This window comes from Cenococcum geophilum (assembly GCF_001692895.1).
Source record: "Cenococcum geophilum 1.58 unplaced genomic scaffold K441scaffold_6, whole genome shotgun sequence".
NCBI classification, from domain to species: domain Eukaryota; kingdom Fungi; phylum Ascomycota; class Dothideomycetes; order Gloniales; family Gloniaceae; genus Cenococcum; species Cenococcum geophilum.
In genome coordinates this window covers 1-13,091 of record NW_027137564.1, presented here as the reverse complement: position 1 = coordinate 13,091, position 13,091 = coordinate 1, and positions in this window count along the sequence as shown.

Below are 13,091 nucleotides of genomic sequence, written 5' to 3'. Positions count from 1 at the left end.
TAGCTAACCTCGCTACGTAGTCCCGTAACTACATCACATAATTAACGTTCCAACACTAGAGTAACTCTAAAAAGAAGACTAATTTATACTTTAAAGTCAAGTCTACTTCTAGGCTATTCGTAGTATATACGCAATAGCGACTTTCTACCAAATTCTGCCATATTACCAAATTCTGCCAAATTCTGACATGTTACTAAATTCTGCCAAATTCTGCCATAATACCGAATTCTGCCAAATTCTGCCAAATTCTGCCAAACCTAACTTCTGCCAACCAATCAGGATTTTCTATCCCCGGGATAGAAAATCGCTATTAGCTCGCTTAGTACTAGCACCAACACTAAACTAAAGTCGAATCCGTTCGCTTAACCCACCCTACGGCCTGTAATTTAACTCAATTCGTGTTAATAAGCTATAATAGTGCCGTATAGGGCTTACCCTTTATTATAGCGTCCATAGGGTTAGTATCTCCATTAATCCACTTAACTTTAGTAATCTATCTTCGTTTATAAGCTTAGCGAAGGTATATCATATTAATTATTAAGCGTTTCTCTTACGTAGTTCCTAGTCGGATAAGATAGTTATATAAAGACTTTAAATTAGTATAAAAAATAAGTGGTAAGTTAACCTATAAGACCTTATCTAGCGTGGATTTAATTATAGCGCCTATATTAAAACCATGCGCCATGCTATATAACTCTAAGGCTAATACACTCCTAGTAACTCTTTTGCACTTAATTAAGGACCAGTAGACAATATTTACCTTATTTAAGGCGTCTACTAATATAAGTACGTAGCCAATTTGCGAAGATAAGTCCTTATTGTTGGCAAAGGAAGCGTCTATAAATACTAAGAGTTATAAGGTGTTAACGTCTAGCTTAACAAACTTTAGGCCTCTATTTGCGTTCTTAATCTACTAGCTTAATTACTTATTAAAACTCTTTATATTATCTTTAACTAGGTTAATTACCTAAGTAGTAAAGGATAGGTTAAATAAGGCCTCTGGCTAATAGACTAAGGCGATATAGGCTCCTCTGGCGCGTTAAGCGATATACTAATCCTTTAGCATAAACAGGCCACGCGTAACTCCTCTGGAGCTAGTGCTATCTACTAGCATAGTATTAACCACACTAAGGTTCTTACACTGGCGCTTTTACGTTAGCGTAATACTCCTATCTTATATTAATTAAATAAGTCCTTCGTTAAACTTAATTGGTATATTAGCGGTTAATTACTCTTACTCCTTAGCCATAAATTTAGCCTTATATAGTTTGCTTTATTTAGCCTCTATAAAGGTATTATCTATAAGGAATAGTGTATTATTAGTCTATAGGCCAATAATTCTAAAAGGCTTGTCGCTGTAGAGTAAGTAAGGGTCGTATGTGGACTGGTCCATTCGTAGCTGATTAACGTGGTATAAATAGTAGGTCTTAAACTAGTGGTTTCCAGCTTTAGGTACTTTATAAAGTGGCTTTATAACCTTTAGAACGGAGTCCGTATTAATTCCCAATTGTTTATTTAGCTTGTATAGTGGTTATACGTAAAACTTGCGGTTTAGGTTTATAGTAGACTAGACGTAGGCTTATGAGATATCTCGGAGGTAGAGTTATATCTATAATAGCATAGCAGCAATATAGAGAATTAGCCGCTAGCTAACCCGTTAAATTGTTAGTGACTAAGTAAGGACTAGCTCTTTCTTTAAATTATTATAGGCCTGTATAACAAGTCGTAATTTCTTAAAAGCTCTATTAGTTCCCTTATTCTTAATCTTATTAATAAACCGTGAGTTAAAGAGTTTAACCCCCTTTGGTATATCGCGTAGCTTAATAATCTTAAAGATGCCTTTCTTAAGTAGGCCTATAACCTCCTTTTATTGTAAAGCGCTGAATTAGGTATTATTATCGTTCTATAAGTAGATAGCAATATTAGCGATATCTATAATATCACCCGTAAAAGCACCTATATCTATTGTAGCGTCTATAGTAGCCGTGTCTGCAATAGCCGTAAGCAATAGGTATTTACGGGGGCGACCTCTGCCTCGCTTTAGCGGTAGCTATAGTTTAGCTTTAGGTAATAATTAAGGTTCAGCTAGTGAAGGTACTAGTTCAGCTAATTTAATAGGCTCTCGTGGTTCGACTAGGTCTTATAGGTCTAGTAGGTAAGGTTTTACAACCGTAGAGCGGAAGGTCGTAGGCCTATTTGGTAGCTTTACAGTATAGGTCTTACCGTTAACGGCAAGTAGCGTATATGGCCTATCCTAATAACTACTCTAGCCAGTATTGCCTTCTCTCTAAACTAAGACAGGCGAACTAGGTGGGAGGCCGTAAATGGCGTTAGTTTATAGTCCGTTTCGCATATTAAGAGCGTCAGCAATCTATCGTTCAGCTTATAGCTTCTGGATTTTTACTATTGCTTTCTTAATGGCCGCAGCTTACTGTATAACTAAAGGTAATAGCGCGTCCGATTTAACCATTTAGGGGTAGGCTCTAAAGACTAGGAGTATAGGGACTAGGCCTTTTAGGCTAGCCGTGTTATTAATAGCTTTAAAGGCCATTTGTAGGGCCATCTCCTTGCTAATTTTAGGGATTTTAGTCATAATGATTTGGTAGGCTTGTTGTAGCGGACTATAGTAGCGCTCTACCATTCTAATAGAATTGTGTGATTTAACTAGAACTAACTTTATAGTTACTCCTATAGTAGTAGTATAGTGCTTAAACTCCTTACTAATAAAGTTCTTCTTAGCGTCTATAGTGATTAGGTCTAGTAGTCCTAAATAGCTATTAATCTAGCATATCCGTAGAATGTCCTAAGTGTGCTTAGCGCTAATATCTCGTAGCTATCTACCAGCTTAAAATTAAGTTGCTTCATCAACTACGTATAGTAGGGGGGAGCCGCTAATATACATAATGTTGACGATAATATTATAATTAAAATTAATATCGTCTTATAGGGTGAAGCGAAATCTACCTAGAGATCTACTATACTTCTAGCAATAATGGCAGAGTCTAGTTAGCTCTTTAATAGCGGATCTATTAGTATTATAGCCGTAGCTAGCCTTATTAAGAAGCTTTTGCAGTTTATTAACTAACGGGTAACCAAATCAATAGTGTAGACGTCGTAGTTCTATATTAGTTAAGTAGCAAGGGTTTATATTAAAAGACTTAACTAAATAAGACTGTAAGGAGAAGCTCTATAAGAGAAATAGGTGGCCAAATTATCTAACTACTGGCACCCTTTTAGTGCGAGTAATAATGACGTCCTTTAGGTTATCGTATTTAATATAGAGTCTATCTATATCTGCTAAGCAAAGTAGGAAGGGAGTATCTGCTTTAATGATATAGAATTATACCTTACCTATAGGGCTATTAACGTTTATAGTTCCGATAGATATAGAGGCTCCGATCCTAAATTAGATAGTTACTTAGCCCTTAGTTAACGTGTTAAAACTCATAGACTTATCTACGGCCTATAGAGCTTAGAATTAACCGTAGCCAGCTATAGACTTATGCAAAGCACCTGTATCAATTATGATTCCTATAAAGACCGTTAAGGTATATTATAACGCTGTAGCTATAGCCGTACTATAGGCAAATAGGTTAGTCTCCGTATAAGGTTCTATAGTGGACTCCGTAGTAAGTTCTAAAGCCGTAAGCAGGTATATATAAGCCCTATTAGCTAGTTCTACGCTTATAAAGGTTACTTCCTCTATAGTAAGTGTTCTAAAGGTAGTAATATAGGTAGAACTATTATTAGGTTCTCCGGCATCGCTTTTAAAGTCGTTAGCGTTGTATATATAGGCTTTAAAGTCTAAGTTATCCTCTTTATCTTTTTCGTAGACGGCAACGTATTGTTTAAAGTAGTTATCGAAGTTACCCTTATTGCGGCCCTTAATATCAATAAAACGTCTCTTATAGTCGTCTCTGGACCAATTACGCTCCTCCTCTATATATTTCCATAAACGGCAGTCCTCCTTCTTACAGACATAGCACTTAGCCTTTAGTCTACCGTTAGTTCTATAGGGGCGATTACTGCCATAGCGATTGGTGTTTCGGTCTTAATTCTGGTTATTTTAGTAATAGCGTTAATCCGTAAAGAAGGCTTAATAAGACGATCTCATTAAGGCCTATAGGGGGTGTTCTTTTTCCCACGCAACAATGGAGGATTATAGCTTGCTAATTAACTAAGAGAGGTCTTCTAAAGGGTTGGAGACAGTAATACGGCATACTAGTACTCCCTGGCAAGCAGTAACTAGCTTATTTATAAGAATGCGGTTTGTATAGAAGTCTAGGTATAGTCCATAGCGTTGCTTTAGCAGCTTATCTATAAGTAGTTGGAAGTTCTAATAGATTAACTTATTAGGGTTCTCATCTATAACTCCTTAGAGGGTCATACTATTCCACTTTATAAGATTCTTACGGTAGTATTCTAGCCCTTTAAAGAACTATCGTATGTGGTTACAGGCTTTAGTAAAAGGTCTCGACTCAAGGTTACTATTATAATAGTAGTCCTAAGCAAGCCCTTTCAGCATACTAGGGAATGCCACTATGTAACCTTCTGGTAGTAAGCCAGATCTCTTATAGATGTTATAGAAGATAGTTAGCTTAAAGTTAAAGCTATCGTTAACTCCATTATACTTTTGGTCGTCTATATAGATCTTTATAATTATAGCCACCTCCTTACTATATCTAGATCCTTACTTAGGTCCTTACTCCACGCTAGGTATAGCTAGTTCGGGTAGTATATATATATATAGCTGCTGCGGTTGCTATAGCTGCTGCAGTTACTGCTTTCTTAGCTATAGCAGTTAGTCAATAAGAGCGTGGATTTAGTTGTAATTGGAGGATTAAGGACTAGGAGGGGTAGCGAGGTTAGTAGGGGTAGCGATTAGAGTAGCTGGCGGTGCAGCAATTAGAGTAGATCTAGGGGGAGGTAGTAGGGGTAGTAGGGGTAGCGACCGGGGTAGCTGGCGGTGCTGCAATTAGGGTAGCTGGCGGTGCAGCAACCGGAGTAGCTAGTAGTACAGCGGCTAGAATAGCTAGTAGAGTTAGTAGAGTACCTAGTAGTGGGGCTAAAGGTATAGCAAGCTTATCTAAGGTTGAATTAAGTTAGTCTTATAGAGTTGTTATAATTATTAGCTTTACCTCTACAAGGGCCGCGATAAGCTCCTCGTCCGTCCATTTATAAAACTCTTTTTTATAGGCAACGTCCGTCAGCACCTTGCTAAGGGTGTGCCTCTTATCTTACTTAACAACGTATACTCCTCTCTTAACTAGGTAGTTACGGATTCCCACTCTAGTTTTAGATCGTACTCGTTTAAAGAGCTCTAGTATAAAGTCTTTAAAGTCTTCCTAATACACTATCCATAGTAAAAAGTCTATAAGGTTATGCCGTATATATAGGTGCATTTTAGTCTCTACATACTCCGCTAGATCGTCATCCGTAGCCGTCTCCAAGTTGATTCCGTAGCCGTATTTGGCAATTCTTTCCTTCTAGTTAATTTCCATATTATCGTGTCTTTATATATAAGGGTAGTCGTTATTTAGAAGTTAAGGTTAAGGTTAAGGTTAAGGTTAAGGTTAAGGTCGGGGGTGTAAAGGTAAGGGTATAAGGGTGTATGCGTGTCCCCTTAACAAATCTACAGTTTTTAAAGACTAAAGACTAAAGACGATTCTTAGCAAAGATATGGTCCTCTAGGCGATCTTACGCGTCAGCAGTTAAGTTAATACGTGGTCTCGAGCTTTAAGGTCCTCTAGGCAATCTAACGCGTTAACAGTTAAGTTAATGCGTAGTCTCGAGCTTTAAGGGGTAACGTAGCTCTCTCTAAGTAAAGATACGATTCTCTAAGCAATCTTACGCGTTAGCAAGCTAATACGTAGTCTTGAGCTTCGAGGGTAACGTAGCTTTCTCCTTTAACTAAAATAGGGCGATAGCTCTGCGATCTAACGCGTTAGCAGTTAAGCTAATATATGGTTTCGAGCTTTGCTATTGCGTATTTCCTAATCTATACGTCTACTGATCAGTATTAGTATACTCGCTTTATCAACGTGCACGAATATCACTTATAGTGGTACGTATGCGGTATTAAAGTTAGTAGTTAATTGTTTTTACTAGAAGTAAGGGGTTGCTCCAAGGTCAGGTTAGCTAACCTCGCTACATAGTCCCGTGACCACGTCACATAATTAACGTTCCGACACTTAATATTAAGACCGTACTATAGGTGGCGGAGGTCTTTAATAAGGATTTATAGGCACTCTATAGTCGATTTTTTAGTGTTCTTATCTATTACGGTCCGTAACTTAGTCGCATTCTATTAGGTAAAGATATTACGCTTATATTCCAGTCCTTTAAAGTAGTTGCGTATAGCTTTATATAGTTTATTAAAGGGAACACCAAGGGGGTTACTCTTAAGGTTAGTGTAGTAGTAGTTAAATACTAGGCCGCGCAGTATAGTAGAGTAGGCTTAGCTAAACTCCTATTTAGGAATATCGGCCTTCTAATAGAGGTCTATAAAGATAGTCAGTTTAAAGTTAAAGTTATCGTTTTTACTGCTATACTTAGATTTGTTAGTATAGAGCTTAGCTAAGTTAGCTAGCTCCTTGCCGTAGGTCTTTACTTAGGTAGTTTACAGATTTATAACTTAAGTAATAGAAGTGTTTTAGTCCGTATTTTAGTTTATGGGGGTATTATAGTCTATAATTTGGGTTACGGGGGTATTATAGTCCGTAACTTAAGTACTAGGTATACTTTAGCCCGTAAGATTAATTCTAAAACTACTTAGGTTTATAGGACGGATTTAGTTAAGTAGGTTAGGTATAAGGCTAGCAATCCTATTAAGTTTAGAAGAAGCAAAGAGTTCTTTAATAGCTTTAACCTAGTCTAGGATTTCCTCTTTAGTCCATTCTATTTAGTTCTTCTCGTGTATTATATTGTATAAAGACTATATAATAGTAACTCGTTTATCCCTTTTAACCTATACGCCCTAGTGACGTAAAAGGGTTCGTAGGTTGCGGATAGTAGTAGGGTTGTAGGCCTTAAAAATGGCTTCCGTAAAGTCCACAAAGTCTTCCTAATATTGCTCCTATAGGTCGTCATTTATAAGCTTAAAATATTTATATTTGAGAACTTTAAATTTAATATAGTTATTGACATTGGTTATAGACGTGAGGTCGACTCCCTGCCTCCACTTTTCTTAACCTTTATTGACTTGCTTGCTAATATCTGCTATACTATATATATAGTATAGTACGTAGTAGGTAGAAGAGGTCTTGTAGTGGTCTATAAAATTGGTTAACAGGTCCGTAGCGGTTTATAGAAGGGTAAAAGTGTCCGTAAGGGGTTTTAATAGGTCCATAGTAGTTCGTAGAGGGGTAAGAGGTCTCTGTAACGGTCCGTAAAGGTAATTAACAAGTCCGTAACGGTTTGCAGAAGGGTAAGGGGTTCCGTACAAGTCTGTATTCGCGTTTATTATACTTCTAGTAAACCGTACTAAGACTTAAATAAGTATACGGAGTTAGTGATAAGTCCGTAATCCCCGACTTTTAACCTTCTAGTAGGTCGTACTAGGAGTCTAAACGGGTGGTCACTGTCATAATTGCTTGGGGGGAAGTGTTAAGTAATTACTAATCTGTGCGCGCTCACTAATTAGTTTATCTCGGTCCCAGACGATCAACCAATCATAAGCTGCTTACATAACAGATTAATTATCTTATGTTGTTGTCGTCTGGTACACGGTTCGGAAATTTATTAGTCCCTCGCGCCAATTTATATGTAATTCTTATACAAACTCGCGCGCCATACTAAATTATTTAGCTATTAATTAACAACGAACTAACGCCTTTATAAATAATCGGCCAACGTTATATTCTAGAACTTTATAGTGCGATTTTAATACTACCAAAATTATTGCGAACGGCCTGGTGGTTACTACTATATTTTGCCTTAAATAAGCGAATCTCCCCTTTAAAGCTCTGCTTAAAACTCTACTACTATTAATTAATAACAAACTAACGCCTTTATAGATAATCGGCTAACGTTATATTCTAGAGCTTTATAAGGCGATTCTAACGCTGCCAAAATTATTATAAACGGCGTTATGGTTACTGCTACATTTTGCCTTAAATATTACCACTAAAATAGTAAATATTTAGCCAGAGCTATTAACCATTACCAATCCTTAACATTTAACCTCCTATATTAATATTTATAGTAGATAAATACCTAAATAGCTAATGTATTGTATCTAGACTAACTCTGGGCCTTATTACCTGCTTTATTGCTCTTCCGCTGCCTGCATAAACCGCCTGCACGAAAGCCTGCACGAAAGCCTGCACGAAAGCCTGCACGAAGCCTGCACGAAGCCTGCACGAAGCCTGCACGAAGCCTGCACGAAGCCTGCACGAAGCCCTGCACGACGTCTGCACGAACGCCTGCACGAATACAAACTCTATATAAAGCTCTGCACAAGGCTCTGCACGAGGCTCTGCTTAAAGCTCCGGTCGAAGCTCTGGTCGAAGCTCTGGTCGAAGCTCTGGTCGAAGCTCTGGTCGAAGCTCTGCCGAAGCTCTGCTTGAGGCTCTGGTCGAGGCTCTGGTCAAGGCTCTAGTCAAGGCTCTGGTCGAGGCTCCGCTCGAAGCTCTGGTCGAAGCCGTGGTCGAAGCTCTGGTTGAAGCTCTACACGAAGCTCTGCACGAAGCTCTGCTCGAAGCTCCTTGAGGCTTCGCTCGAAGCTCTGCTCGAGGGTCTGCTCGAAGCTCTGCTCAAAGCTCCACTTGAAGCTCTGCTCGAAGCTCTACTCGAAGCTCTGCCCGAAACCCTATATAGAGCCCTAAAGCTCTACTAACACGCAGCACTAATGTATTAGGAAGGTTATAATTGGCCATATAATACCTATATAATAATTGTTATATAATTATTTTTATAGATAGCTTTATAAATAGCTCTATAAATGTTATATAATTACCTATATAAACGCCTATTATAAGGTAATAAGCTTTATATTACTTAGTTATTAAATAGCTTAAAAAGGTAATAAGTATTTATTTAATACTAGATTACTATATTAGAATATCTTATCTTATACCTATTAATATATTATTAACTATAAAAAGATTTAATTATAATAATCACATTAGTATAGGGTCTAGGTCTATATAGTAGGTCTATATAGGTCTATATAATATATAAAAGGAAACTATATAGCTAGAGCTATATATAATACCTCTTTCTACTATATATAGTCTATATAACCTCTTTTCTATTAGTAACTATTAAGTATAAGTAGGTGTCTCCTTAAGGCGCTATAGAAAAGTTTATCTTTAATATATACTCCTAAGTCTATCTAGTAGGTATATAGTGAGGGCCTAGGGTTCTATTTCTAATTACTTTAGTTTTATATATAAATAAGTTTATAAGTTTAAGGATAGTATTCTATTAAGTTTATAGTATAAGGGTTAGATCTAAATATAGAGGTTATAGGGTTTATATAGTATTTATAACATCACGTCTATATTATTATCTATCGCCATAGCCTATTACTAATAGCTATAAGCTTTTATATCTTTTATAGCTCGTATATTAGTTTATCTATATCCTGACGTACTACTATACTCTGATATTCGGCTATATATCTATATAGTTATTGCTTTTTAACTTATAGTGATTTAATCCTTAATTAATAGTATTATATAACTTGAGGTTAACTATAGATAGCTCTTACTAGTCAGAGTATAGGCGGAGCGTCTATAGACTATGCTAATATAAATAGCTTTAGTTTTCGCCTTTAGTTTATTAGAGGAACTTTATGTTATTTCTTATTATAGTAATATATTGCCCGCTAGCTTATAAGTATTTATAGTATAGTACATATATATCCTATTATAAGAGTCATAGTTATAGCTAGTCAGTAGTAGTAAGTAGGTAGCTTCTAATATAATTAAATAGTAGAGGTTTGTCTTTATATTGGAAATATATTAATTATACTCTTTATATTAATACGTTATATTTCAACTATTTTATCCTTTATCTTAGTCAGCTATCGTAAGAGGGCTAGTACTACTCCGTATCACTTTAATATGCTATATTCTAAGCTACTTATACTCTATTGAAGATATATTATACCTCTTTTTTACTCTATATATAAGCGATATATATCAGCCTATTAATAGCATATCCTCACTAATAAGACTATCCTTTTATTCTATATTGCCATAGTCTTCGTCTGAAAAGCTTATCAGTCTTCGCTACATACCTATTATTGCTTATACGTCTTATCCTCTTATATATCCTCTTAGAATTTATCATACTCTTTATTAACTTCTGCTTCTTCCTCTAGGTATATCTATAGCGTTAGGTTCTACTACGGTCCTATGTCTCTATGTACTTAATATATAATCTATTATTATATTTCTAAGTTCTTTGTACTATATGTTGTTATGCTCTTACTTAGCCCCTTATTTATTAACTCACGAGCTATGTATGTAGGTACTATCTCTATGTTAACTAATTAACTATATAGCGTCTTATCTTCCCTCTCTAATGCTATTCAGGGGGTCTTATGCTAAGGGGGTCCTTTTAATATTCTTCTATACTACCTATTGTCTATAGCTTAGCATTCTTTAAGTACTATGGCTAGCGGTGTAAGTGGAGACTTTATCTGTATACTTAGAGCACTATTATTAGTATTTGTGATTCTGTACTTTATAGTATTCAACGGCTTTAAGTCTTTAAGTGTCTTATTGCATCTCTGTTCTGTGTGTCACGATTTTATCAGAGGGCAATACACTCCGTTAACTAGCGAGGGAATATAAGAAAACCTTAGAGGGGTTATTATTCTTAGTAGCATGTAGGTTTATTATATGAAGCTATGTGTAATAGTCAAGTATGCTAGAGTATGGATACCCGCTAATACTTTTTAAATAGCTACGGTAAGCTATTAGGCACTCTTCCAGCGTAGCAAATTCTGCCTAAGGGGTAAAATAGCAGAGGGCATTACGTATATTTGCTCTGACTCTCGTCTTATATTCCGTCTTAGATATAGCTCAGTATCGATTTTAAGTTCATTATTAACGCTACGTTTTAAATGCTTATTTAGCCTGAGTCTATAGGTTAGGGAAGGTATATCAAGCTGTGCATCGGACTAATATATATAGTAAGTAAGTATATTTAGTATTTTTTCTACTCTTTATCTTTTCCATTTTTTATTACTTTTTAAAATTCTTATACTCTAGCTCTCTATCATTCTATAATATATTATAGATAAGGTTATTAGCTATATATATATATATTATATCCTAAATAGTAATTAATATCCTTTTAAGTTATCCTATTTAGTAGGCTATATTAATAGCTTATATTTAGGCTGAGAGCTGTAAGGCTATTATAGACTATATATAGTATTATATCCCTCTTAATATATTCTTTACTAGCCCCTTTTTATTCTCTATATATAGACTGGTAGCTAGTCCTTTAAGTAATATCTAAGAGCGGCGGAAACTACTATCTTATATTAAGCACTACTATTAAGGTATATAATATACATTAATAATAGCTGCAAAGGCATAAGTTCTAATACTTATTACACATATTAGTATTAGATTAGTTTTACTTGATTCCTTGCTTTACTACTCTAGTAGATAAGATATTAGGTACTATATCTATATAAAATTACTAACTAAACTATAGTAGAGATATATTAATCTACCACCTTTTAACAGGGAGGCGCCCTATATAAAGGCTATAAGAGCCTAGGTTAGTATAGTATTTAGTAACTATTTTACCTTAATGATAATTAATATACGCCCCTTATTTAAGTTTAAGTTAATCTATACTTTAGTATAAATTAGTTACTACACTAGGCCTCATCTATAAAGCTATACTATATAACTATAGCTTTATATTAAACTTCCTTATAGCTCCTTATCAAGTGGATAAAGTATACTTTTTAGGGTAAATAACACACACATATATTGCGGTTGCCTATATTATATAATACTTTATACATCCCTTTTAGGGCTTAACGTTCTCCTTTATAGTTTTACTATATATTAGTGTATTAGAGTTATTAATAAACCTAAATACTGTAGTACTAAGCCTTAGGGTATACTAATATTTATCTATATTATTTATGCTATATAGCCCCTAATTAAGAGCCTTGTTATTTAATCCTTAAGGAAGGACTTTATAAACTATACTATCTAATAGGGTATGGCCTAGGCCTTTATATTATAGATTATTCTTTTATAAGAAACTTAGTTAAAGGCCTTAGAAATATTAAGGCTAAATAGTTAGGCTACTAGGTTTAGGCTACTCCTTTATACTATATATACCTATTAGGTTAATAGCTCTAGCGCTATCTATATTAAGCGCCNTAGCCTTATTTCTATTTAGCTAGCTAGTAGTATATCTTTCTTTTTTATAATTCTAGATAGCTAACTAGCTACTNTTTCTTTTTTAANTAGTTTCCTAATAGTATTAAGCAGCATAATTAGCTAGTAGGCTTTTACTATAGTATAAAACAGCTTTTATGGTTTTTAAAGAACTACTATAATAGAGTTTTTAAATAGCTTTAGGTAATATATAGCTGCTAAAGAGCTTAGCTAGCACTAGGGCTAGCTACTCTTTANATATTTTAAAGAATTAATTAGTAATTATTTTTAGGCCTAGGGCCTTATTAGGGGTAAGCCCCTTTAAAACTATAATAATATCCTCCTCTTCTACTTCTTTCTTTATAGTTTATAGCTTTAGGTATATAAAATCTAGTATAATACTAAGGTCCGCCTCTATANGTAGCNGGAAGAAATNCTCTATAAGGATAGTANTCTTCTCCTTATTATTATAGTATAGGGTTTTTTCTCCTAGTCTACTAATAAGTAAAAACTATAGTAAAGCCTTTAGCTTCCCGTCCGCTATATATACCTATTTTACTATTCTTTATACCCCCTTAGGGTCGCTTATTAGCCTTTTACTAGATTAACCTTTTCTTTTTATTATATATAACTCTATAGTTAATCTAGTTTAGTATTAACTATAAGGCCTTTTATACCTAAAAGGATTACTAGGTTTCCTTTACCTCCCCTATATATTTCTTTAACTATACT